General features: G+C 39.2%; 1 protein-coding gene and 1 long non-coding RNA gene across 11 annotated transcripts in view; one reads left to right on the forward strand and one right to left on the reverse strand.

Annotated features, from left to right (window-relative positions):
- Nucleotides 1–25,994, reverse strand: part of RAD51B (RAD51 paralog B) — a 344,366-nt gene that overhangs the window by 220,340 nt on the left and 98,032 nt on the right. The window lies entirely within an intron of this gene.
- On the forward strand, nucleotides 15,060–18,385 carry LOC128086856 (uncharacterized). Its single transcript, XR_008209555.1, has 3 exons — nucleotides 15,060–15,196; nucleotides 15,498–15,586; nucleotides 17,893–18,385. It is a non-coding gene; the product is annotated as an uncharacterized LOC128086856 (long non-coding RNA).

Here is a 25,994-nt window from a genome sequence, read left to right on the forward strand (position 1 = left end):
CTGCACTATAGCGAAGAAATAACGACACAGGACTCTGAGTACACCAAGATCAGAGTGATCTCAGCACAAACTGCATGCAACACATGGCCCACCCGCCTTCTCCTAAAAGCATCCTTTCTCAAAATGGGAGGAAAGGATATGCACTTCTGTTTTGTTCTTCTAGCACACAATCCTTCATCTGCAGTAGCTAAGACAAAACATAAAATAAGGGTCTTTGGAATAATTTTTAGAATTTTTTTTTTCTTCAAGAGTAGAAACATGTAAACATCTCCAGACATCTGAACTGCAAAAATTAGAATGTCTGAAAAGTATAAAGTTTATAATGCACTTGTTTTGTGTTAACTCCACTTCTCCAGATGCAAAACAAAAATACTGGCCTCTCCAGAGAGCATGACTCAAAAAAACCTAAAAAGTATAGGCTTTGACCACGTATTGATGCTCAATGAATTAAAAATCTGAATTTTCCTGGACCAGAAATGTAGTCTACTAAAAGAGATATCATTCAGCATATTACAGTTTCCATTTTAACTCAGTTAATTTCAATCCTTACTGTAGGCATTTCAGTCAGCTTGGACAAAAGCAGGGTGAGCAGTTGAATTTTGATGAATTTTCATTTGAGTCAGTTCACAATGGAACATAATCATTAATAAAGCAACATTTGTGTGGCAAGTTGTCAAGGAGCATTACTCAAAAACACCTTTTGCAATAGAGATTTTATACAACAGAAATATTTCTCACAACTTCAATCCTCGAGTTTTGGGGGGGGTAGGGGTAGGCCCTTACAGGTTTATATTTTCTATAATGCAGCTTGGGACAAAATTACAATGCAGTGTTGATTTAGGAAAAGAGCTGATTGACTGTAACCAAAGCTAACTTCATATTCATGCAAACTCAGATAAGTCCAATGAAATGCCTTGCCTCTAAACATAAACAGTTGCTCCAGACACCAGGGGATATTTCCCCATTCCCCTCCATTACCAGATGCTTACTAAGCCAGGAGAGGAACTAAGTTCAGCCTTACTCTGAGCTCAACAGCAGAAAGCAGCAGACAGGACGACAGACTGATCTGCTGTAGTAAATCTCATGTTTCTTACTCTGTGCCAACTGGCAAGTGGTCTGTGGCTCATGTGAAATGAGTGGGTGGTCACAGTTCAGTTTGTACTAGACATTTTTCAGGATCATGGAAAAATAAAGCAAAACATTGCAATTGGCACCAAGCACTGCCCTTGTTAGCAGCTTTCAACAGGCGAAGGACCAAACAAAATTGAATGTCTAAACCTTTCCCTCCTGCAGAACTGGACACAATTTCAGGACGAGATAATAGCTAGCCTATTTAAGAGGCAAAGTTTGCAATGCCTCTGCTCTGTCATTCTGTTTGGCAGGCAGTGAAAGCAGAAATTTTAGCCCTTAGGACAGTGACGTACTTTCTCCACTCTGATAATTTCCCTGACTACAAATATCAAAGTTGAAAGGCACATGAAATTTATGGCTCTGATCGATAGGTAGTTCTGATCCTAAAGTCTTACTCTGATATTATATAAAGTTGTAATCCGTACAAATTTAAAATATTTCTTCTCTTAGTGCATCAGGCTGAACAGAAGGACGGGCATGACCCAACCCATGGCTCTCTTGCTAGGTTTTAATTTGTTCCAACAAAAGCTGTGAAAAGCAAAATCTCTTTTATATAACTTTATTTATAGATGAACAACAATGCTTAACAGCAGGTTTTCTACATTAGAGAATTATGTTACAAAGGTTATCCTTCTGAAAGAGAGCCAAACACTACTGCATTTAAGTTCAGTTTCAAATTTAATACAACACAGACTTTTCAAGCAAAAATACCTTTAAAGGAAACCATATGGTAAAGGCAGACTTGCTTTTCCTTAACAACCTTGAATGTTTTCATTCTGATCTTAAATGTGAAGAGGGCTCAGGACTGGATGCACAAAATATTCTCAGAAGGCTGGAGCACCTCTTCTATGAAAAAAGGTTGAGGGAGATGGGCTTGTCTAGCTTGGAGAATAGAAGGCACACAGGAAACCTCACTGTAGCCTTCCAATATTTACAGAGAGCTTATAAGAGGGAGACAAAATTTATATGTGGGCAGATAGTGATAGGACAAAAGGCAATGGTTTCAAACTAAAAGCGTAATAATTTAGATTGGATATTAGGAACTTTTTCCACGGAGAAGCTGTGGATGCCCCATCCCTGAAGGCACTCAAGAGCAGATTGGATGGGGTCCTGGACAGCCTGAGCTGCTGGGTGGCAGCCCTGCTCACAGCATGGGGTTGGAATTTGAATCATCTTTAAAAAGGTTTGTTCCAATCCAAGCCATTCTATGATTCCTTATATTTCAAAGAAGAACATTCATTGAGCTATAGTGTGAAATGCCATCAGTAAATATTTTTAACTCAATATAGTAATTCAGTTTGTTCAAACAGCATCAAAGCAGTTACAGAAAGGCAAGCTGGACTGTATTGTTTCAAGCATCAGGGAATGAATACTAAAATTATACATGCTCACACACATATTTTAAGGATTTGCTTGGTAGCTTGTAATTTTAATAACGGATTTAAACAAATAATCTTTCAAGTTCTCAGCAGCTTTCCTTTCACCAACCAAAACTTTTGTGGGAATGCTGCCTAACTATCCAGACAAAAATAATGGCTTAACGTATAAGATTATTAAAGAAAACAGAATATGGCTAATAAAGAAAGAAAAACATTATTTTTTCTCTAATCTCTTTATCACTTTAGATGTCATTTGCAATGACTGTGGAATAAATATTTTTAGGCCATAGTTTGTTTTTTTTTCACGGTACCCCTCCCCTTCCCAGTTTTCAGGGATACATCTGGCTTCTCAGGATCCCCAAAGGCACAGAGTTGTAGAATCAAGGAATCACCAACACTGGATTTGTAACACCAGTCAAATAAAGTGCATTTTCTGCATAGGTGACTGTGCATGTTTGATACAGAAGTTCAGACAGCCGATGTGTCTTGGAGATCACGATTTTTGTGATCATTTTCCATTATATAAGCATAGACTTAAAATCACTGCAGTAAATATGAAATTAAGAATTTCCTGGATTGTTAGAAAGATTAGTAACATGGCAAAACAGATAAACCTGCATGGAGACATCATGTACAAGCACCTAATTGACAGTATCCTTTATGCAACATTAGCAAAGGTAAGGATGCATTATGGCAGGATTACTGTCGTTTGCTCAGCTACAATTCCTTATGTTTAGGCACAGCTGTATACAGCCTTGAATAAACAGGAAACCTCTTTCATCTGATGATGTGTATCAGGGATGAAGCCTTTCAGGGGACATGCCATATTCTAGGTGCTTAAAGTATGTTGACATTTTAACAATCCATCTTCTTAACCGGTATTAGTCAAGGAAGCGTAGACAACTGGAATCCCTGGCAAAGCTGGTTGAAACCTGCCTCGGCCTGATCAGTAGCAAGAAAATCCTAAACTACTCTCTTTCTTTGGGCTTTTTGTTTAAGGAGCAAGCTTTCTGAACAACAACAAAAAAGTTGTTCAAAAAAATACAATGGGTATACTGCATTAAGCATACTGTAAAGGTCCATTTTTGTTGCAAATGGATGACTGCATCAGAAGCAGCCACCCTGGTAGCTGCACCACCCCAGCATCAGCCAGGGCAAGGTGGAGAGGGTGCAGAGGCTCCAGGGCATTCTCCTCAGGCTGCTGGGAAAAAGGGGTACCTAGTCAGTTTGCTGGTCCAGGTGTGCCTACACATGCTGCAATTCTGCCTGAAGCAGTACTATAGATATATCGTAAATGTAATAAACAAGAAATCAATCTGTTATGGTCCCATATTCCAAAAGTAGCACCTTATCTTTTGAAGCTAGGAATCCTAATGGAGAGATGAAATTAGAGGATCAGGGAAAATATATTTATCTCAAGAGATATTTATTTGAATTTAAAAAAATAAATAAATAAAGAAGGGAAAGGAAACAACCAATATTCACGTTTGTCTGAGGATTTTCCCTAAACATCAAAATAGATTCTTCCAAACTTAAAATACTTTTAACTAAATAAGCCAAATAATAACGGAGTGCTACAAAACGTAATTTGTTATGGCATATGTGGTGTTCCTGAAGTCCTGCATTAAAGTTGGTGCACAATTTTTCAACCAGTGAAAAATGTAGCACTGCAGCACAAAGCTTGATCGGGTTTTGAGCAATAGCAAAACAAAAACAAAAACAAAACAAACAAACAAACAAAAAAAACAAACCAAAACCAAACCAGCCAAACAAAAACCACAACAAAATATGTATGTATACATATCCAGCAGTACTCAGTGAAAGAAGGGGAAATTAAGTTCAGTGGAATGGTTCTCTGCTGTCTACCCTGTTCTGTGAGTCCCTTAAGGTATATCTACATAAATTAAGTATGAGTATTCCTGAATTTTAAGAAACAAATCATATCCTCCAAGGTTGTTCCAAATCCCCCTGAACTCCAAGGTAATCACTGTCAGCAGCTGCAGAGAAAATACTTTTAAAATTGGTTTAAGATCTGAAGCTGCTCATCTAAGTAAACAGGTTTGGATTATAACACACAGCACGCCAAGAGCTGTTACACGAGTATCTTAATTTCTTCAGACCCTTCATCTCAAAATACAAAACTATACAGAGCTACTTCCACAGCCTTTCTGTAGGCTGGGTTTCCACTCACATTTTACACAAGCCTAGGGTGACACTGATGCCAAAAGGAAGACTTTAACCTGTTTTAGACCAATAGTGCTGTTCCCTTGAAAACAGGGAGAAAATACATGACCAATTGATGGAGAGGATGGCACTGATTTTTCCAGTAACACTGTCCGCTTTAACCTCAAAAACTGTGTGCAACATAAATAGACATTTAAGTATCTTTAAGGCCTGGATGTTACAGGATGAGCCCTGTGTGTAAACCTAAGTTCTCCACTGTCTTTAAAGTATAGCCACACCTGGGGTTGGTAGAAAGCCTCTACACGTTATCCGAAGGTTCAGCACAGAAGGGCAGAAGCCAAATTTTACAGCAAGAACAACAGAGGTAGGCAAAAAACAGTAACAAATTATGTGAAAACCTAAAAGAAATGCTTTAATTATATCAACTAGCCTGGGTCCTGGCTTCATTCTTTATCACAAAAACCTTTAAAACTAGAATTCTCCAAAACCATACTCCAACATCTACTGTCCCACTATGATGGGGATCTCCTATACGCTAAAGATTCTGTGGAGACCAGAATTCTCTTTCAAGTCGTGTCCTAGCCCCATTCTTCCTATCCTAGGCTGTTTGGCAAATTCATAATTAGAGCAGGCAAGGCAGGCAGATGAGACCTAGCACAAAGTTAGTTGTTTTTAAAGCAGACAGCACACCATGTTCTATTCTGTTCTGAGAAAGATAGGGATGCAAAAAAGTTCCAGAAGAAAGACAAAAAAAAAATGTCAGTTTTAATGACTGAAAGAGTTTAGGGAGAAATTTAAAGAAGCAACCGTGCATGGCCTCTTTAAATAGTAATTCAAAGTGTCAGAAAGGAGATCAGAAAGCAAATTTATAAAAAATTTGTCAGTGACAAATTATTTATTCTTCTACAATGAATTGCACTTGTGGCGGGATTCATTTCCTTGTTTATACTTCCCTCAGAGAAAGGTGCCTCACATGCATTGTTTGCCTGAGTGAGGTTTACCAGATGACTTTTTTCATTAACCTTGCAGTAATGGAATACCAAGGTGAAGAAAAATAAACAGAGGAGGAAGACCAGCAGATACTCAGAGCCCTGGAATACTCATCCCTGCTATGGAAAGACAAAGGGTTAACACTGCCAGGATCTGATTTTGTTGTCCCAAAAAAACCAGAGGAACTGCAAAGCATGTTACGGACCACAGAAGCATTCAGTCCACACCACACCATGCTGGACATGCTGACATATCCCTCTAACAGTGAATTACATCAAGCTATAATAAAAAGCTTGGAATTTTGGAAGCGAGTAGGGGGCAAGAAATATTTACTAGCAGTTGAAATGTTTTCCTTTGTTGCTTTTTAATCCCAATTTCTGTGAGGATATTAACAAAAAAACTATTTAGAGCTGTTCATGCATGTTTCCATTTTGAATAGGAAAACTTCCTTAGCATCCAGTTCCATCAGCTCTAACACCCTATGATATGCTTAGGATGTTGCTGTGGCTCAACACCAACCTTAAGAAAGGCCTATTTGCCTGCTAAAAAGTGACTGATGTGAAATATAAAGTATTGTCCTACAGGAACTGTTAAAACCAACAGCTATCAAAACCACCAAATTTGCAGAATCACTGATGTCCTCAGGAACACTTTAGAAAACATCACGTATTTATCAACACTTCAGTTAACATCTCACAATACATCATATAACTCAATTACAGTTTTCAAATAATTGCTTCTATAATAACCATACGCACCACCACCACTGTGATCAAATTTAACACCAGAACAGTATGCAGTCAGACAGTGGTTCACAGACCCAGGTTCAGGCTGCTGCCTGCAGCCTTTGGCCAACAGTCCAGAGACTCACCCACGGTCATTGCCCCATGAGTGCGACCCAGAGAGCCATGTATTCATGAACTTGCCTAATCCCATTTGCATCACCTGATTTATGGATGGCGGCTCCTTAGGCTTTTTCATTTTCAATACTGGAAAAAAAATAATCTGATTTTAAAGCTCTTCTGACCACTGCTGCTGGAATTAACAGAAACACATTCTTTAGCCATAAATAACACAACTACTCCCCTGTTTCCAGCCTCCTATTTGCAAATTTCCAAGCTACTCTTGGGTAAAACATCGTTTGTCCAGTTCTTTAACTTAAAAGACTTGCACATACATGCTTCCTCTGTAATAAGACACAGGAACTACTCATCATCAGATTTAAACATATTCCCTGAGTGATTAAAGCTTGTACAGATATGAAGGCCAGGATGGATATGCCAAAGTCAGAAAAGTTGACATGGGACAAGTCAGCTCTACGGTTCAGCTACCACATCTTATTGTACTGTGCCTTTGGTACTTGCTTAATTTAACAAAAGCAGAAGAGAATCTACATACAAAATACAATTTCCTTGTGATAGTTGAAACAAAAAATTTAAAACTATGTACTGACACAGACTTGAACACATATTTTACTCTCTTTGCATCAGTGGCTCAGACTAAGGGGCACTACACCGTGCAGCAATAAGGTCTGCAGTCCTATCAGTCACCCTGCTGAATTCATGGCTCAAATGCACGAGATGCTCAGCTAATGCACTTCCTCATGTTTACACAGCTACCTTTTCAAGGTAAGCTTGTTATTTATCAGTCTTAGTCACATACATGTTGTGATAGTAAGGAACTGCATAAATGCCTACCAAGTAATCAATCATCTTTGCCTTTACAGTAATAAAACATTACTACCCCTTGTAGAGAGGGAAGAAAATGTGGGGAAAACTCAGATCCAGCTCCACCAACAAGTTACGGATGCAGGTTTGGAATCCATACTTCCTCAGGATTCCTTCAAAGCTGGATGGAAATACTTCCAAGGGAGCATTATTTCTTCAGGATAAACAGAAACCAGGGGCTAACATGTATATGTGTGCTTTACAATGTGTGTAAAGCTGGTTATAAAAAGATGTGCTCCCTGGATCTGAGACTGGCAAGTAAATTAGCTACAAATAAGAAACTGCATGTGTTGCCACGGTACAGATTTGACGCCTTGCTCTAACTTCAAAACAGATAAAAGGGCCCACAGATTCATCTTGTTCCAAGACTCAGAGTTTTTCTCTAACACCCTGCATGAAGGCAAATGTTTACTGATTTTCATCACCTAGAATATAAAACCGCCATTGGTTGGTAAAGTATTCCAGCCACTACCAAGCTGGGATGTAATTGAAATGGCAAACTACAGGGGAAGGTTGCATAATCTTCTGATTCATTCAGTTTCTTTCCCTAAGCCTTGACAAACACATCAGAGACTACAAAAGAAAGGTGCTGGTTAATGTTTACACCGCTCAAAGTCTCAACAACACTGCTCATTTTCTCAGGCTCACCCACACGAATGGTAAATATCAGTTTCGTGGACAAGGAAAGTGCCACAGAAGAAACATGAAAAACAACCAGACTGATGACTAGTTTGTAACTCCAACCACGAAGCCTGAAATTTGAGTAGAATTCCTTTTACTTTCTTTAATGAATTCCTCTGCTTCTGTCATGCAGCTAGTCCAACACATTTCCTCCTGCTATGATTATTAAAAAGGAAAAAACAGCTACAATAAACATCAAAGAGCCGACATTATTGCCTTCTGGGAAACCAGAGTATTTTTCAAAGCTGCAGATAAAAAAGGATCAGTGAACTTTCTGATCCCTTGACAAAAGTGTGTACAAAACCTCACCTAATGTAAGCACTACCCAAAAGGCCATATTTACATGCACAAAATTTGGGGAGAAGACTGCAACCATGGCTGGAGAGTACAGAAGATCCAAATTATCCTCCAATGAAAACATCAGCCCATTACTTCTTCCTTTCTCTTCCAATCCTTTGTAACCATATCTCCACAGGCACACGTACCATAAATTCATTCTACTTAATTTATTCTACTTCAAATAACAATAAGGGTGTTCCAAAACCGTCACCTTTATTTCTAGTCCTGGCACAGACAACAAATCCTGCTGAGTTATCTCATCAAAATAGTTGTCTACTACTCATGTTAATTGCCAGCTTCCTCACAGGTGAAAACAAAGACAATGTTGCTAACATGAACAGTATCACAGAATCATAGAATCACTAAGGTTGTAAAAGACCTCCAAGATCATCCAAGTGCAACCATCCACCTACCATGAATATCTCCCCTCTAAACCACGGCCCATGCACAGCATTTAAATATTTCTTGAACACCTCCAAGGATGATGACTCCACTGGGCAGCACAGTTCATTCTAGTGCCCAAGCACTCTTTTGGAGAATAAATTTTTCCTTATGTGCAGCCTGAATTTCCCCTGGGGCAACTTGAGGCCATTACCTGTCATCTATCACTATTACCTGGGAGAAAAGTCTAATCCCACCTCACTATAACCTCCTTTCAAGTCATTGAAAAGCGGGATAAGGTCCCGCCTGAGCCTCCTCTTCTCCAGACTAAACAATCTCAGTTCCATCAGTTGCTCCCCATAAGACTTATGCTCCACACCCCTCGACAGTTTTGTCTTCTGCAGACACACTCTAGGGCCTTGATGTCTTCCCTGCAGTGAGGGGCCCAAAATGGAAATCAGCACTCAAGGTGCAGCCTCACCAGTGCTGAGTACAGAGGATGATCACTTCCTTGTTCCTCTAGCATCACTATTTCTGACACAAGGCAGGATGCCGCAGGCCTTCTTGGCCACCTGGGCACACTGTTGGCTCATGCTCAGCCAAGCATCAACCAATACCCCACAGTTATGTGCTCTTGATAAAACCAGAAAGTTTTTCTTGACCATTTATTATTGCATAAAATCCCTCGAAATTATGAAGTTAGGCTGACAATTGAAATGTTAGCTACTGTATTGAAAAAGTTCTCCTAAGGCAGAACAACAAAAATCAGTGTATGACTCCCGCTGACTTCAGTGTCCAGCAGTTCAGATCTTAAATTCCTTTCCTTTCCAAATTCCATTTCCTCCTTTCCAAATTCCTTTCCTTAATTCCATGCTATTGAGCACAAGTAGGTAGTTCTAACCACAGGACAAACTTCCTGGGGGATTTAGATGGATTAAATCAGTGTTAACTCCAGACCACCCAGACTTGCATCTGCCATTTCCAAGGGTCAGAGACCACGAACAAAAAGAAGACCAAGTACCCTCTAGCATCAGAGCTGAACAAAAACACAGACTTCCAAACCCTCGCTACAGGTACTCCATGCATGCACATGGACCTCTGCAATAGGTCTCTCAGCAGCTTCAAGCAGCCTGTGTGCCCAGGAATCCATCTCCTGCTGGACACAACATTGTCCACCTGCACCTGCACGCCCAATTCTCTGTAAAGCTCTGACCCAAACTCAGTGAAATCATTCCTGCAGACTGTATCAGGCTCTCTAGTCCCTGAGCAATATGTCATTTCAGCTGTAGGGAGATGTTCCAGAAACTCATGTTGGGGATGAGCTGGTTAAGAAACTGAGGCTGAAAAAACATAATAGCCTTAACCCTATGGTGTAGTATTTCAAAATGATTTTGTTGTACACTGTGAACTTGTGCTGACACACACTGCTGACTTAGGTAAGGAGCACAGCTTTGCCCAACTGATGATTGACCTGAGCAGAAGGCATTTCAGTTGAAGTTTAACTTCTGTACACAAGTCATGTCACACCGTTGGAAAACCAGGGATGTTGTAAGTGTGGGAAAGCCCCATGCCATTGGCTCATGAGAGAGTCAGTCTGCAGTCCACAGCCTAGAAACAACAATATTATCTAGCCTGCAGCAAATGGCAGTCAGCTATTGCTCAAGTGTTCTCAAGGCTGCAGAGCCAAAGACTGAAGTTACACAATCAAGATAACTTCTCTACCCTACCACACTGGGCAAATGCTTGCAAGTTTTCATCTGGATGGAAAAAAAAAAAAAAAAAAAAAAAAAATTTTCTTCGCTACACCCTTGCAGTTTCACTCTGCACTGAACAAGAGGAACTAAACTAGGAAATGCCAATTGCCATTTTCATTGGCATGAGACTCAGGACTTCAGTCATTCTGTTGGCAACATCTAACAACACCAGGAGAATGAAGGTGGATTAAAATAACAATCATTTACAACTTCATTGGCCATACACAGAGAGGCCTACAAGACTATCTACCCTATTTTCCTACAAATAAAGCACTGTTTTTGCAGTATATTTTCCAGTATATCAATCTAGTCTGCTTTTAAAAGTTCCAAATACAGAAACGTTTGCCAGCTGTAAGGAAAATTTACCACATCCTTTCAGTGGTACTTGGATTTTCAGCCAGTGACAATCACATGTACAGAACTAAGCCAAAAAGTTTTATGCAACGTATGTTTCATCCAGTACAAATTATTTCTACATCTAATGCCATAAAAGCTATTTGAAAAGTGTAAGTTAAAAGAGAATGCATATTCAAGGAAAATTACTTCCATGCACCAACATCTTTCTAAGAATCTCCAAGTCAGTTTTCATTGACTTCAGTGCCTATTTCTTGATTTCCATTCTAAGGCAGCTGTGAGTCTTTTTTCAGATATTGGAAAATCTTCAGTCGGACTGACCACTTGCATTACTGAAGACTATACAGAAAATACACAGCTAAGCTAAGAATGGGGCTAAATCTGCAAGATACCTTAATCTACCAATCAGACTGCAGATTGTCCAACTCAAAGGTCAGAAAGTTTTAAGGAGAAATGACAATTCTTTTCTTCATGATTTCTCAAGTATAGAGCCAAAACTTCACTGTTTTTTTTTTTTTTTTTTGAAAATAAATGGAACACCATACAGAAAAACTCAAGATTGTTATTTTATTAAATCACATCTGAAGGAAGCAGTGAACAGCTCTAAGAAATGTCAGCGGAAGATCAAGTGAATCGTTGTTGATTTAAGTAAAAATTGCTCTTCAAAAACATTAACATGGTATTCTTTTCATATTTGGAAATGCTTCCCAAAACAAGGAGTTTTTGACACAATTCCCATTTTCTTCTATGTGGAAGCTTCTTGAAGAGGGAAAAGAGGAAGGTCTGGAAATGCCCCAAGAAGTGAAAAATCTTGTGTTCAAGAAACATTTAGACGTTGCACTGAGGGACGTGTTTTACTGGGGAAATATTGGTGGTAGGTGGATGGTTTGACTGGATGATCTTGGAAGTTTTTTCCAATCTTGCTGATTCTGTGATCTGTCTCTTTGTTGTCGCCAGCTTAGAAGAATATTAGAAAGGTAGCCTTTGATTTTAGAAGTCTCATCAATGAAAACTTTTGGCATGATTCTGCTGCTAGGTAGAATAAAGTTTGTTATAAAGACTTTACCACTTAAAAAGGACTGTGTCTTTTAAGTCTTAGTTTTGCCTTTAAGTTATCAATATTCTTTTTGTTGATGTTTAAACACCATTTTGCCTTGAATTTTACTTCTTTCTTCAAATCTTTGCTGATTCCAACCCAGCTAGAATGACCTTCTTTCCCATCTTGTAACTAGGGATGCAGTGGAAGTCAGAGCCTGCCTTCAAAGACAGAACTTGATTTCAAAGGTCTCAGTCATTGCTACAAGTGTTTTACCAGATCTAGCTGAAGTCAGAACACCTCAGTGGATATAAATATCATCACACATCTGCAGACACTGGGCAGAACCAACAACTCTTTCTGGATAGCAGCCACTGGGAGATTCAAAGACTGCAAATTTTTGCAAAGGGAAACAATTTAGCACCAATAACAAATGTACTGTACCTGAAGAATGGTGTCATGGAAATCTCAGCACACAGGATCAGGATTTTAAAAATTACATGCTGCACTGCTAACTAGCTTTCCAAACAACCCTTTAAGAGTAATCCTATACTCAGATATTAAATGTATAAAGTTATAATACATTTTCTCTTCACATAGCTAATTCTTCCCTTCTTGAACATGGCTGCATCTTACAATTTCTACCAGAAAACCAAATAGGTAAATGACATGACAAGGCTCCAATGCCATTTTTCCTTGTTGATTCCAGTCTAACATACCCAGGTGAGCTTTATTAAAATAATACACACCTACACATTCTACACAGTCACGTCTCTGATATCAAGCCAGTAATAAATCACTTTTTTTCACTGCTAAATTAATGATTTATTCATGAAAAAACTACAGCCTTGTTTTATTGTTTTCTTGAAGTCATACAAGCCCTCCTGAAATCTATAAAACTTATATCTGTAACTAAGCCAACGCATGAAATACATCCCTCACAGGGTTTGAAAACAAAACAAAAAAAGTGCAATTGATCTTGTCAGTTGATAAAGACTATTGTTTCTAATTAAGTTCCTATCCATGTTGTGCCCATACGTATTAGTTAAACTTTAACTCACCTATTCGTCCTATCTTCTATCAGCATCCTTCCAGCTGAAGAGGTTCACCCTCCACTTGCTTTCACAAAACAACATGAATGAGCATGTCAAGCAATTTATAGTCACAGAACTAACAGAAGCATCTCTCAGGCCTTGTACTCTCATACAGGGCAGTCAGTATAGGACAAACAAGCACAACAAATCCATTTACTGGCTAAACATACTCAACCACTGATCCTCCTTGACAAAGACACCAGTGGACCAATCTCACAATTCTGATGAAAGCTGAGTATTTCCATTATACACCAATGAGACTGATCATGAGTACCCACAGTTGGTTTTAACACCTGAATTAGGTACCATTGGCAGAATCCAAAATAAGCTAAAAATTAAGAGGTAAGGAAGAACTAATACATCTTACGTGAACGATCATTTAGTAGTGTGGGTTTGTAGCAGGGCTGAAACTGGCCCTCCAAATAAAACTGGACTTTGAATTACTGCTTTAGATAGATGCTGAAGTAGAAAACAACAAACAACCTGAATAAAACAACAACAAGCAAAAAAAAACCAAACAACAAAATAAAGAACAAAAAAAGCCACTCAACAAATAACTGATAAATATTGTTCTAACATTCCCCTCTGTAAAACAAACACCTGCTTTCAGTCTTGTTCATATTTTTATTCACACAACGCATACACAATCGGTATTTTTTGCCACGGTCTTAGTCTGAGTGACTAAGAGCACTGGAATCAAGCCAAATAGTAAACCCTCAAATAACAGCATTTTCTGTTCCCTGTGTAAGGCAAAGGGACCTGCCTAGCTATCTTAGTTACAAATTGCAGAACAGTTACTTGCAAATATTACCTCCCCCTATGACAAAACTCTACCACGTTAAGTCAAGCAAGGCTGAACACATGGACTGCATTAAAGAGATGTGCCATTTGAAAGCAAAAAGACGAAATTTCACCTGTTCCAGTCCCCTGCTCTCAGCACTCTCTTATTTAACAGTCTATGCCCACCACAATGTTGTTAAAACGTTAATTACAGTGATTATTTTCCAAAAAGTGCAAGAAAAAGCCAGTTCTTCTATTTATACACAGATCTATCTTTACCATCTCCAACATGTTTGATTTGGTTACACAAGGGGCAGTGAAAACATCTTATACCTCACACAACCATACTTTGTGCAGACTCTGTCCAGAAACACCCACTCTACACTGCAAATACCTTGAAGCCATTGGACTGTGTCAGAGGACATTAGCTGCTTCTGCCCCAGCATTTAGCACAGCTGCTTTGCCGCCTGGCACAGTTTTCTTGCAGGCCTTTCTAAATCAAAAAAGCATGCTTATGCAAAGATACCCTCTATCCTGATGTCTTTTATTTCTCTTTCACAGCTCCTTACTGTCCCTTCTATTCAGGGACACAAGGGCAACAAATGGCTAAAGTTCCTGTGGAAATTTCTTCTTCAGTTTTAGGCAAAGGAATGTCTTATACTTGAACATGCATTAGGAGTACCTCCCAGACATCATCTAATATAAACAATTTATTAATTGTCTCCAAATGACGTTGGAAAACACATTTCAGTACATGACATACAAAAGAGAATAAATTGCATAAAACAGTTGTTAATAAAAGCATTTAATGCCTTACTGATATTAACATAATTTCATCTTCAGATATGACAAGTGTCAAAGTAGCATTAGAATGTACGCAAAGCAGAAGAATATAAGGCACCGTTCCCCATGACTGAGAAGTTTATGAATGCAACTCCAATGGCAACTGCTGCTTTATTTGATCCTGCACATTTTCTAAATTGAATGCTTCTTGTTTATTCTTCCAAACTACAAGAATAGTATAACTACAGTTTTATTGCCATAGTTAACAAAGCACTTAGCTACTCAATTAATGTATTCCTGTTTTAATTACAACATGTTCTTCACTAGAGCTTTTCACCGCAGTCTAGGCTGTACCTTTGCAGTTCTTGATATGTTTTGAATTGGTCACAAAGAGGGCAAATATACAAAGTGAGGACAGGAGAGGACAACGTCATTCCAAAAAACTGCAAGCTCAGGAAATCTGTCTAAAGAAAACAATGCCATTTAGGTTAACTGCTCTTCTCTTTCAGAGACACAATCAAAACTTCAGACACCATCTCACAAACTTGTAGGAGAAAACAAAAAGCTGGAAGCTACTAAGAAAGTACCAACAAATTTCTAAAATTTTTTTCTTTATTGTCAGAAGTGAAAACTAAACTGATAAAAACCAAAGGATATTCACCTTGTGTGTTCAAAAGAGCCTAGACAGAACTATGAGTATGAGATGAGAGACAGCTCTCCCATCTGTTTTTAAAAGACAGCAAGTTCTCATTCATGCCTAAGTGGGTGATAGTAAGGGAAGGCTTTGATAGCTTTCTCACAGTAAGCTTTGTAATTGTGCAAGTTATGGTTTTAATTGTAAGTGCAAGAATACAATAATCAAGAAAGAATTTCTTTGTTTCCAGCATCTCTCGTCCCTCTGAAGTACTAGTTTCGGCTACTGCCAGAAACTGCTTGCTGGTTTGCTTACATGAATTTGAGTTCACAGTAATGGGTAAGTATGAAAAGCATCACTTTCAGACATTAGTTGAAGGATCACTTCAATAGCTTTCTTCAGTTCAAATATATAATCTGGGGGCAGAGAGGCTCAAATAAATGTAACTTACTCTTGTCAACGTAACGTTTTTTGCAACTCCTTGAAATGGAGTTTTTTGTCTGCACCTATGGCTGTGAAAACTTCAGGATTAAAACCAAGCCAAGCACTGCCTACGTGCCATAAGAGAAGAGCAACATGGCCACCAGATCAAGATTAGAAAGATTACGCACATGAAAGCAGTTAGAGTGGTTAATCTGCTACTACACCTACAGTAACTGGGCGTAGCTGCACCCTTTCTAACAATGTCAAGGCTGTATTCGTTTAGCCATCCGAGACACGTGAAAAGACAAACAGTTTCTGGCACTGCAATCCACTGCGGTCTATTTAGAGCACGTGGCTATCTTAGCAGTGATTCAGAGCAGGAGAAGGTTGAGGTCGCTCCTCAGCCAGACGTGATGACTTAGGACGAAAATATTTTAACTCTCTGTGGGTTGGGTGAGTTTTGGTTTTGAGTTGTGCCTCTCGCAAGCAGAAAGCATTTAGTATAGAAGAGAATACATTATTTCTAACTTCAGCTGACCTTCGTCTTCCACAGACAATTACTCAAAACACACATCACAGTGGACCTGCAATAGTAATAATGGCAATCCTCTGAAAAAAACTGAGCATCTGGTGGCTTAAGGCATTTTATATACTACAATTAAAGGAGATTATAAGCTATCTACTTATCCACTGGCCTCTGAAGAAATTGTTCTGAATAAAAGCAATTTCAGTTCCTATATTCATTCACCAAGAGTACATAGACGGCCACAAAGGAAGCTCCCACATGCAGCACCCCATGTGCTCACCTGGGCACAGATGAGGCCACTGTGGGAGTAGAAAGTGATGGAAGAGAGGTACAGTTCATAATCTTCTCCAGACGTCTATTAATACCAAAGCAATATTTCTTCACTGAGAAGAAATGTGCATTCTGTGCATAAACTGAGCACTGCACAGTAAAATATGTAAGTATTAAGCACAGTTCTATGGTGACATACAGCAGCTCACTCAAGATATTAGTAATTATTACAAGGAAGGCACTAGAAAACAGTCATACTGACAGGTTGGGTGCAGATCACACAGCCCCGATGCACAGTTTTCCTACTACTAATACTATTAATTTTTACTACACTGTATTGGTGGATATGGATGAAGCTTTTCTCAATATTTCATTTCTCCTCTACTCGTGTTATGAGCACTGTTCAACAGCTGCCTTTGGTATATTACCACCTCGAGAGAAGAGGGGGAAAAAAAATAAAATGCTCTTATAGCATACTTTGGTTTCCTTACGATGTAATGGCCTACATACAGGAAAATCAGTAATAATTTTCAGAGCAGTATGTTAAGTCTATTTTTATCATTTTAAACAAACGTAAATCCATAGAAATAGTTGCATAACAAAGCTGAAGCACAGTGTATTTACAGTTCCAAACACTACAGGGAAGTTTTGGGCAAAAATTAGGAGTGTCCTAGCCACGAAACTCCAAGAAGCAATAGGCAAGATGCACTGAGATGTCAGCATAAGGCAAAGAACACCCATGAGTGTGGAAAACGTTACTTATACTGAGCATAGCACATGGACACAGAATAATTGCAATACTTTAGGAAATACTGAAGAACAATTACAACATCTCACAGAAATGTTTCAGATACGAAAGAAGAGTTCTAACGAAGAATCTTTCCCCCGTGTAACAACTGAAGTGCTTGAAGTTCTCCCTTTGTGTTATTGGCTGCCTTTTCACTTCTGAACTGTGAAATTCACTACTCATTTTTACTATATCCAGCATATGAATTTTGAAGTAATGAAAGTGTCCGTACTGAAAGATGGTGTAAAAGATTACAGCCTGAGCTGCACAATGCAGGTTAGGAGATACTTCGTGCTTTCTCTTCATCATGTATAAACATTCTTAAGCATGCAACTTATGCTGGACTGGGTTTACTACATTCTAACTGCCAGGAAAACCTTATTTTATACATTGTACACAGGAAATGGCAGATTTGCAGTCAGATATACCATTTTTTTTACATGTATGCTTTTAAAATTTGAGAGTTAATGCTTCTTCCAGCTATTTAAGTCCTTCTCATCTACCAAGCACAGCAGCCAGTTCAGGCAGGGCTCCCACAGCTGTTTCCCTCCCCATGTGGCAGTGACAACCTGAGCAGCTTGCATCAATTGTATTTCCAACTTTATCCAACTAACCCCAGCTTTCCACCTTTTTGATCAGTTCCTTCTAGTTGCCTTCCGTTTCTGACCCAGCCCACTGGTGGCCTCAGGAAGTCCTGTGCCAGCCCTGCAGTCCGGAGGAGGGGAGAAGTACAGGCCAGAAGTGACATTTCAGAGGTCACTGGTGAGCAGGGCACAGGGATGCCACAAAGACTGTCACAGCCATATCTGCACTGCTTGTGGATGGGAGGGAGTTACATGAGAATTCTGTTTTGGCAGCAAGGCAGACTTTAAAAAGCACCATCCTTGCTTACCTTCACCTAGTTATTAATGTCTCTTGGCATGTTTTTCCAGAAGGTTATTTTTAGCCTGGATTTCTTCCCCAAACTGTGCCACACAGTGAAATAATAAACACTTAAACCAATGCTGAACCCAAACACAAGAAAGGAACAAATATTCACCTTTCTAACTAGCCCCATTAAAAAAAAATACAAAAAAAGAAACAACTTACCTGTACTACACCTCACTACCACAGTTCAGGCAGAAGCTTAAATAGATGCATTGAAGTCAGTAGACCTTAAAGTTCAGCTTTCATTATAAGGGAGTTTGCCTTTTTTATTTCTTTTTAAATCCCAAACCAATAGCTGTATTCATCTCTAAACCTCTGATAAATCAAGTGCACAAATAAAAGAAAATGCCAACATTTTATCAACAATTAAAGCAAGCAAATTTTGTAGAGAGCAGTAATTCTGTTTTTATGAGATCAGCTGGCACAAGTTATTAGAAAACAAAAAAGCCTTTTCAACAAGTTCCTCATCAGTTGGCTTAAATTTTTATTAACAGCTCTATTCCTGTTTACAGGTACAGGATGAGAAATGAAGGAAGAAAAATAATATTTTGAATACAGTCTTCTGTAATAAGAAAAACATTTTCAAGCTCCAAAATCAATTCTTCTTTGGTAATGTAAATAAGAAAACGACACATAAAACATTAAATGATTCTTAGAAAGTTAGATATCATCTGTTTAGTCAATTGATCATTACTGTAAGTACGCTATTGCATGTATTAGACTGGCATATATTCTGGTCTTACCACCTATTACCATCTGAAATCCATACCAAGTATGTGATCCTTCAGTTTCACTCTGGATGTATCTCAGGTTATTTTGTTTCTGCAATTCCTATTTGTTTGAGAAAGTATTGTAGTATTATGCAAGACATCAACAAGATACCACCTGGAATAATACGCACTTTAAAACAGAAGAGGATAGCTGGAAAGTGGAATGGAGAGTCTAGCTCACAAGGAATTAATTTAATCTGAATTAGAATTTGAATTGAATGCAGAAAGAACAGCCCACCTCACTTAACCACACTGAAACACTAACACATACTTCCAGGGAGTAATCTCAGAAGAGGAAAACAAATTACACTGGCACAAAGTATGTCATACACAAGAGAACATGTTCAATACATTCCTAAAGGTACAAACTAGGCAGAACAAAAGCGTGTAAATTAGAAAACACAGAAGAAATGTGTAATCATCTAAGAATTAGGGCTCTAAAACCTCCTCTCCTCCCCGGAGAAACATGAAGAAACCTCCTAACAAGCTTTGAGACAGAATTTTGCTAGCTTGTGAAAAGGGGATGATTATCATAGTTGCCTGTGAAAGCAGAATGGTTCCAGCAAATCCACAAAGTTCACACAGGAAATGAAATCGCAAAATAGCATCTGTGCTAGCAGCAGCAACGGGCACACAAAGAATCATTTTTAGCTTCCAGGGTACTTCAAATTCTGGACATTTTCATACCATGATCTCTACCTCAAGTGTTTTCCACTCTACTCCTGTTGACCTCTCATTTCACTGAACCCTACATTAAGGCATTTCAGCCTGATAACCCTGCATTGTTCTGCTGCCTGTATTTTTTTCTGTGCTCTTGCACATGAAGAAGAGCTAACAGCATCCAAGCCAGTGCAAGGGCAGATTAAAAAGCTGTCCAGGATTGGTTCTGCTGGGTGCAATGAATGTGGAAACTAGGGCAAGGTGTGCCACAGGAGCAAAAGGCTGGGTGAATGGACTGCTACATCAGCTCATGTCGTCCTTGGAGTCACAGCCTAAGCAAGTCTCTTGAATTTTTCTGAAACATTTTTATGGGAAGTCATAGAGAAACAATTCACCACTGTACATGTAGCGGTAGATAAGAAGAATGCGATTGCATACAAAAGTCTGTTTAGAGTGCTTCAACACAGAAACAAGTCCAGTTTTTTATATAGTCTGTAGCAAAATAAAAAAAATATTGTTTACACCAAATTCCCAGACATATTACATTCCTCTTAAAAATAAATAGAAAAAAAATCACAAAAGATCAAATTCTCCTCCTTGCCAAACCCACATGCTCACACACTGAAGTAAGTATGCCTCAAACACTGCGAACTACTCCTTTCTCTCAGCTGCCAAGCAACACTTTGCTAGGAGTGCACCAATGTTTTGCAAAGCACCACGTGTATACAGAAGAGACATTCAAACTCAGACTGCATTAAAAAGTCCCCATGGAAGTTGAAGATAACAGAGTGTTCACACATTCAAGCTGACGGTTTTCAGCATTTCCTGCCAATGAGCCCAGCAGTTCAATACCCAGCCTTTCTGTTCCAGCAGTTATTTGCCATGACGTGTCCACATAAGCAAGGGCAGATCACAGGTACCTTTCCACAGAGCTCAGCACTGATCACACAAACAGCACAGCAATTCACCCAGTCCTTCTCGCCCAGCTGAGGACAAGGAGGTTATCAGTCTGGAATATATGATCAGGCCTTTCTCAAGCAGGCTATTAGCAAGAAACACTATGGGAAACTTATGTTTCCACTCCACTGTTGCTGTCATTGAACTCCACCCATCCCTGATATGTGTTTATACAGGTGAATTGCCAAAGAAAGAAAACCTTCCTCTGCACCTGAGCCCCACGGTTTAATTCTTCATTTACTCAGGTTCATAAAAACTGATAAAATGCCAAAAGGAATTTCCTCAGAGTTGAGCAAACAAGCTACAATAAAAACATGACAAAGAGGTAGCAAACAAGGCAATGGAAGTTAATTATTACCAATGTAAAGTGTGTTATTTCTCTTTCACAATACAGGTTTGACTGCCTGCACATGCTGCCAGGCGAGCTTAAAGAACCAGACAGGGCTGCAAGGAAATGGCCCAGCAGGAAGGAATCCAGGAGGCATCCACAAGATCTTAAGCCTCTCAAATCCTTTGTTTCAGCTCAAGGACCAATCTGAACAAGGGTGGGTACAAACATACGTGCCACTTTCCGCTTCTTTCCCATCAGGTAACGGAGAAGTGGGCAGGCCAGTAGAGAGGAAGCAGCTTCTGGTGTTAGACAATGAACCACAGCCTGAAGGACAGGAGCAGTAGGTGGTGGCAGTGAAGAAGATCACCAGTTTTGACACTTCCACTGGGTTCCTGCCAAGGTGTTCCACTTTATTCCAGAGAAGAATAAACCCAAGGGGCAGCTGATAGAGACCCTCCTTGGGCATGACAGAACAGGGCCACCCACGTGCAGGCAGGCCAGGTGTCACAGTGCTGCACAGGCCTACAGCTCTCACGTCACAGGGCTGCCACAGCCACAGGTCAGCCACCCCATCGCATCCCTTGGCCATCTCCTGGTGCCTCTGATCTTTATCCACATGGACTCTCTAGGTCAAACACCCTGAAGAGTGTACTTGTTTTCCTATTTCCACATCACACACTCTGGCTCACCATCTCTCTAACATCATTTTTCCAACCACTACCTGCAGAGTTGATTCCCAAACCACGGTCTGGAAACTGTTGGCTTTGGCAGCAAGCACCAGGAACCACAATTAAGAGAAAACGCTAAATTTGTTTCTTATGCACAGCCTGCAATAAAGTCTGAGAGTTCACAGTGTTCTTGTGGTAAAAACCACCGCTTTTGGTATTATTTAATACACATTAAAACAATCACAGGAAGTGATAAGTTGCCTGCACACAAAGTTTGTGGTTAATCTTTGAACATCAGCCATAACACCATCTTAAAGTCTGCCTCACTGCAATATAGATTTCTTTACGTGCTTTATTGAAATTATATTGCCTATATTGCCTATTAACTAAATTACTACTGTACTCATCAGCCCAACTGGTGAACAATCAGACATCATGTGCAAACTAAATGTTCTCCAATTTATTATTTCCTAGCTGGAATTATACCTGATGGTCTAAAGGAGAGACTGCAATAAAGCAAGTAGTAAATCTCCAGCAGATATTTCCAGTTAACTTAAATGCAGGGGTGAAAGTACTACATGCTGTATAAACGTCTGTATACCAGAAGGTACCAGAAAAAGGAGTCCATAGCTCAAACCAAGAAGTTCGTTCACAAGTGACAATTTCTTTGTAATCTGAGAATGGGAGGAAGAAATCCAGCACTTAAGACACATTCATATACTTTTACTTTTATTTCCATAGAAGGATATTTTCATTTGGCTGCATTCTTACTGAGTTTGCCTAAATTGATCAGCCCGCTGTGATCAAAAGGAGCAACACCTTGCTTCCCCTGTCGTTTGTATTACCTGGTCCTCCTTTGTGTCAGCATTCAGGTAGATACGTTGATGGAAAATAACACAGTGTCATTGTGTTTAAGTTTTTAACAAATGCAGAAAGAGATGGGAGGCTCAAAGGCACAACAAAGAGCCCAGGACTGAAATATCAGGGGGTTTTACATCCATAAGCTCAGACACACCATCACAATTCAGATGGAAAAGCCTGCTTTGTGAGCACCACATTCACAGTACAAAACGCCATACAAAGTGCTCGCCAGTGATAACACTATCCTTCTTTTCTTCGTTAAAACAACCTAGGTATATAGGAAAGTAAATGAAATAGAACGCTATCAAGAAGTCATGATTCATATCAAATGGATTCCTGAGGACTCGTATAATCATTAGGATTACTGCTTTTTTGTTAACTGTTTTCTTTGTTATCTCCTCAAAAATCTGCTGCAAACACAGGGAGAAAAAAATGCATACAACACTGACTGATAATATCAGTTTATTTATAGCTCAATGTTTAGATGATGTGTGAGGCTGGACTAGATGATCACAAGGACCTCCCTTCTAATCTAAACAAGTATGTGAGAAGATTTTAAAATAAGTTGTCTAATGTGAATTCCTCTGCTAGTATGTAAAAATGTTCCATTCAGCTTGCAGTAAACAATCTACAAAAGGAAATCTAAATTTGAAATGTGTTTGTTTTCAGTTTTAAAAAGAAGCAAGGCAGCAGGTTTTAATTTCTAATGCATCATCTAAGTTCCAGTGCACACTAAAGACAGTGCAGATGATTTTGAAGTCAAACAATAACAGACATATATCAAACTTTGACATGTAGAGCAGAGACAAATTCTGGTTTTCCTGACTAATATTTCTTCATGACCCTTATGACCATAGCAACTGGATAACCAAGGCCATTGACTACCTTATCTGCAATCTTGCTTCTAGCCATGACCAATGCCCAAAACTTCACAGAAAGGACAGAAAGTTTGCAGTGACCTACAGCTTCTTATACAATGTTCCATGCACAGACAAGTAGTTGGCTGTCCTATGTTCAACATTTTGCAATCTGCCAGGCGATAAGAGTTGACAAAATTGTCTTCGTTTCTTTTTTGGATCCATAGAAGTAAAATAGAGAATTAAGCTATTTTTTCCTTTCCCCAGTGAACACAACCATTCTTATTTAAACCACTCCACTACAGGTTGGCAGTATAAATTAGGCATTTTTTTTCCAGCAGTTGCCTCCATTTAATTCCCTTGATCTTACAGTTTTGGTTATAACCTTTCAGAAGGCATTGCTACAAATCTCAAGCACTGGCCTTCTGCCTGCCCTGGAGATTTGAGGCACAAATTCCCTCCCATCATCACAATGCAGACTTAGCAATTCCTGCTTCTGTTCCCTGAACTAAACTACTTAACCAGTGCTCTTCTAATAAAATCTCTCTAGATATTTAAGCCAGATATGAGAATATTCATTCATTGATTCCAAAGTTAGAGTACATTATTTTGGAGACCACGTGATCTTGAAAGACTGGAACACTTTCATACACTGCTTAATTTCACGAGAGGCACTGAAGCAATGGCTCTGCCTGTAGTCACATTCATAACGGTGCTTAAAATCCTAACTACAAGTAAACAAAATGTATAAATAGCCCCAGGAATAAATGGGAACAACAATGCACCTACTCAAAGTCATGGTGCACACAAGATAATTCAAATGTCAAAAAAAGTATGCATTTCAATGCTCCCTAGCCTGTCACATAAAGTTGCAAGGGCAAACCACCACGTGACCCTGCAAGAATTTTATTGAACTGCTAGAGGTGTGCAAACCAGGTATTTGGACAGGACATTCTGACCTCTGCCTGACCTCACATAAATTTAAGAGGAACATCCTAATGATAAACATCAAAGACTTTACAAGAGTAAGTTGAGGGCACCTGCACGAGTCAGTAAAACTCGGAACAGGCAAGGGGATTCTCTGTATTTAATGCTCACTTTACAGCAGCCCCCTAACAACAGACAGAACCCCATTCTTTCAGGGATGCTGGGGCAGAACACGGGTAGCACAGCCAGCAGATGCCAGCAGCCTGTTCCTTGGGATACGGCTGTTCTGCTTCATAACTGCTGGCTTCTGCGCAGAACACATTGTTTGTGGCAGAGGATAACACCTGGGGATTCTGCCAGTCTCAGATGCTTGGTATTTCTCTTGATATTTAAATTCTGTGTATTACTTAGTAATACATTTGTTACTGTTATAAGCATTTTTGACCTCAATTACATAAATGAAAAACTCACAAAAAGGTAGCAAGATAAAGAACGTCAGGATATCGCAGATTTTCAAATTATTTTTAAGCCATTATTACATTTTGAGGTTGCTGCCTCAGCTTCAGAATGCTTAAGACTTGTAGTGTGCTGCTGTTCAAACCACAAAGACCCAAGAGGTCATTTACAGTGAAGGACAATAGCAGTGTAGCATGCACTGGGAAAAACTCCACAACTATAAAGCTAATAAACTGTGAATTTGACTGAGGAAAAGCTGTAGAGGGGCCACTATTTGGCTTATTTAATACTGGAGAAAGCAACAGGTAACTGCAGATGGTGCTGTACCATCTTCCCAAGGATTGATTTAGTAAATCTTTTAAATCTTCTATTTGGTGAATTTTTTTGGTCAGAACCTCTGCAAATTGCTTAAGAAAGATAAATTTTCATTAGTGTGTGAACAACAGGCTTAGTCTCTTCTAAGCTGTTATATGAGGGTAGCAGCTGTTCATTTTACATGAAGTGCAAGATACTGTTCTCAGCACAGCAATGACCAGAGATGCTTCCAATTCTGAGAAAACTCTAGATCTAGAGGAAGCAATTGACTGAAATTTTTAATGTAACTGATCATTATTTTCATTACTAAAGATAGAGCAGGTTCACAGACTTTAAATTGCTGTGGGTTTTTAAGGAGTTCACTTTATTGTGCAAGACAAAAATAAAGACAGAGTAAAGTGCTCAAATTTCTGACTCACTTAAGTTTATTTTGCCTCTGATATTTTATGTCTAAAAAAAGTTTCATTCTCTGCCAGCTGTAGTCTCTCAGCTCCTAACAGAAGGACAAAAAGTAAATTTCACAAATGTGGTAGAAGGAGGACGAAATGAGAGAGACATGTGAAATGTTCCCAAAAACTTTCTGCTATACTTCTACACAGGAAACAAATCCTAGTCTTTAAAAATGTGTTTTCAAACCAGCTCAACTTCATCAGAATCCCTTCTACTCATCCCCCAGGTGGGGCGAGGTCAGTGGAATCTCTGCTCTTAACAGGAAAAATAGACATTTTGTTAGCAATTTATTTATTTATTTTTTTTTTTTAAAGATGATGAGAAGTTGATGGAAATTGGAGTTAAAGATCCTCCTAGGGTTTTTGTCTATGCAACTCTCTCACTAACCTTTAATGTGTAATTTGCATTAGAAGTACGCATGAGATAAACTGCACAAAGGAATCCCTAGCAGTCAGAAAAGTCATCTTTGGAGAAACTGTGCCCCCCACTCTGGAGTATAACGTTCCCCTCACCCATTCCAAGTTTTCCTCCCTTAGTCAAGCACGAGGGAGTACTGAAACAC

This window comes from Tympanuchus pallidicinctus, unplaced genomic scaffold (assembly GCF_026119805.1).
Source record: "Tympanuchus pallidicinctus isolate F22 unplaced genomic scaffold, pur_lepc_1.0 scaffold3, whole genome shotgun sequence".
Taxonomy (NCBI): domain Eukaryota; kingdom Metazoa; phylum Chordata; class Aves; order Galliformes; family Phasianidae; genus Tympanuchus; species Tympanuchus pallidicinctus.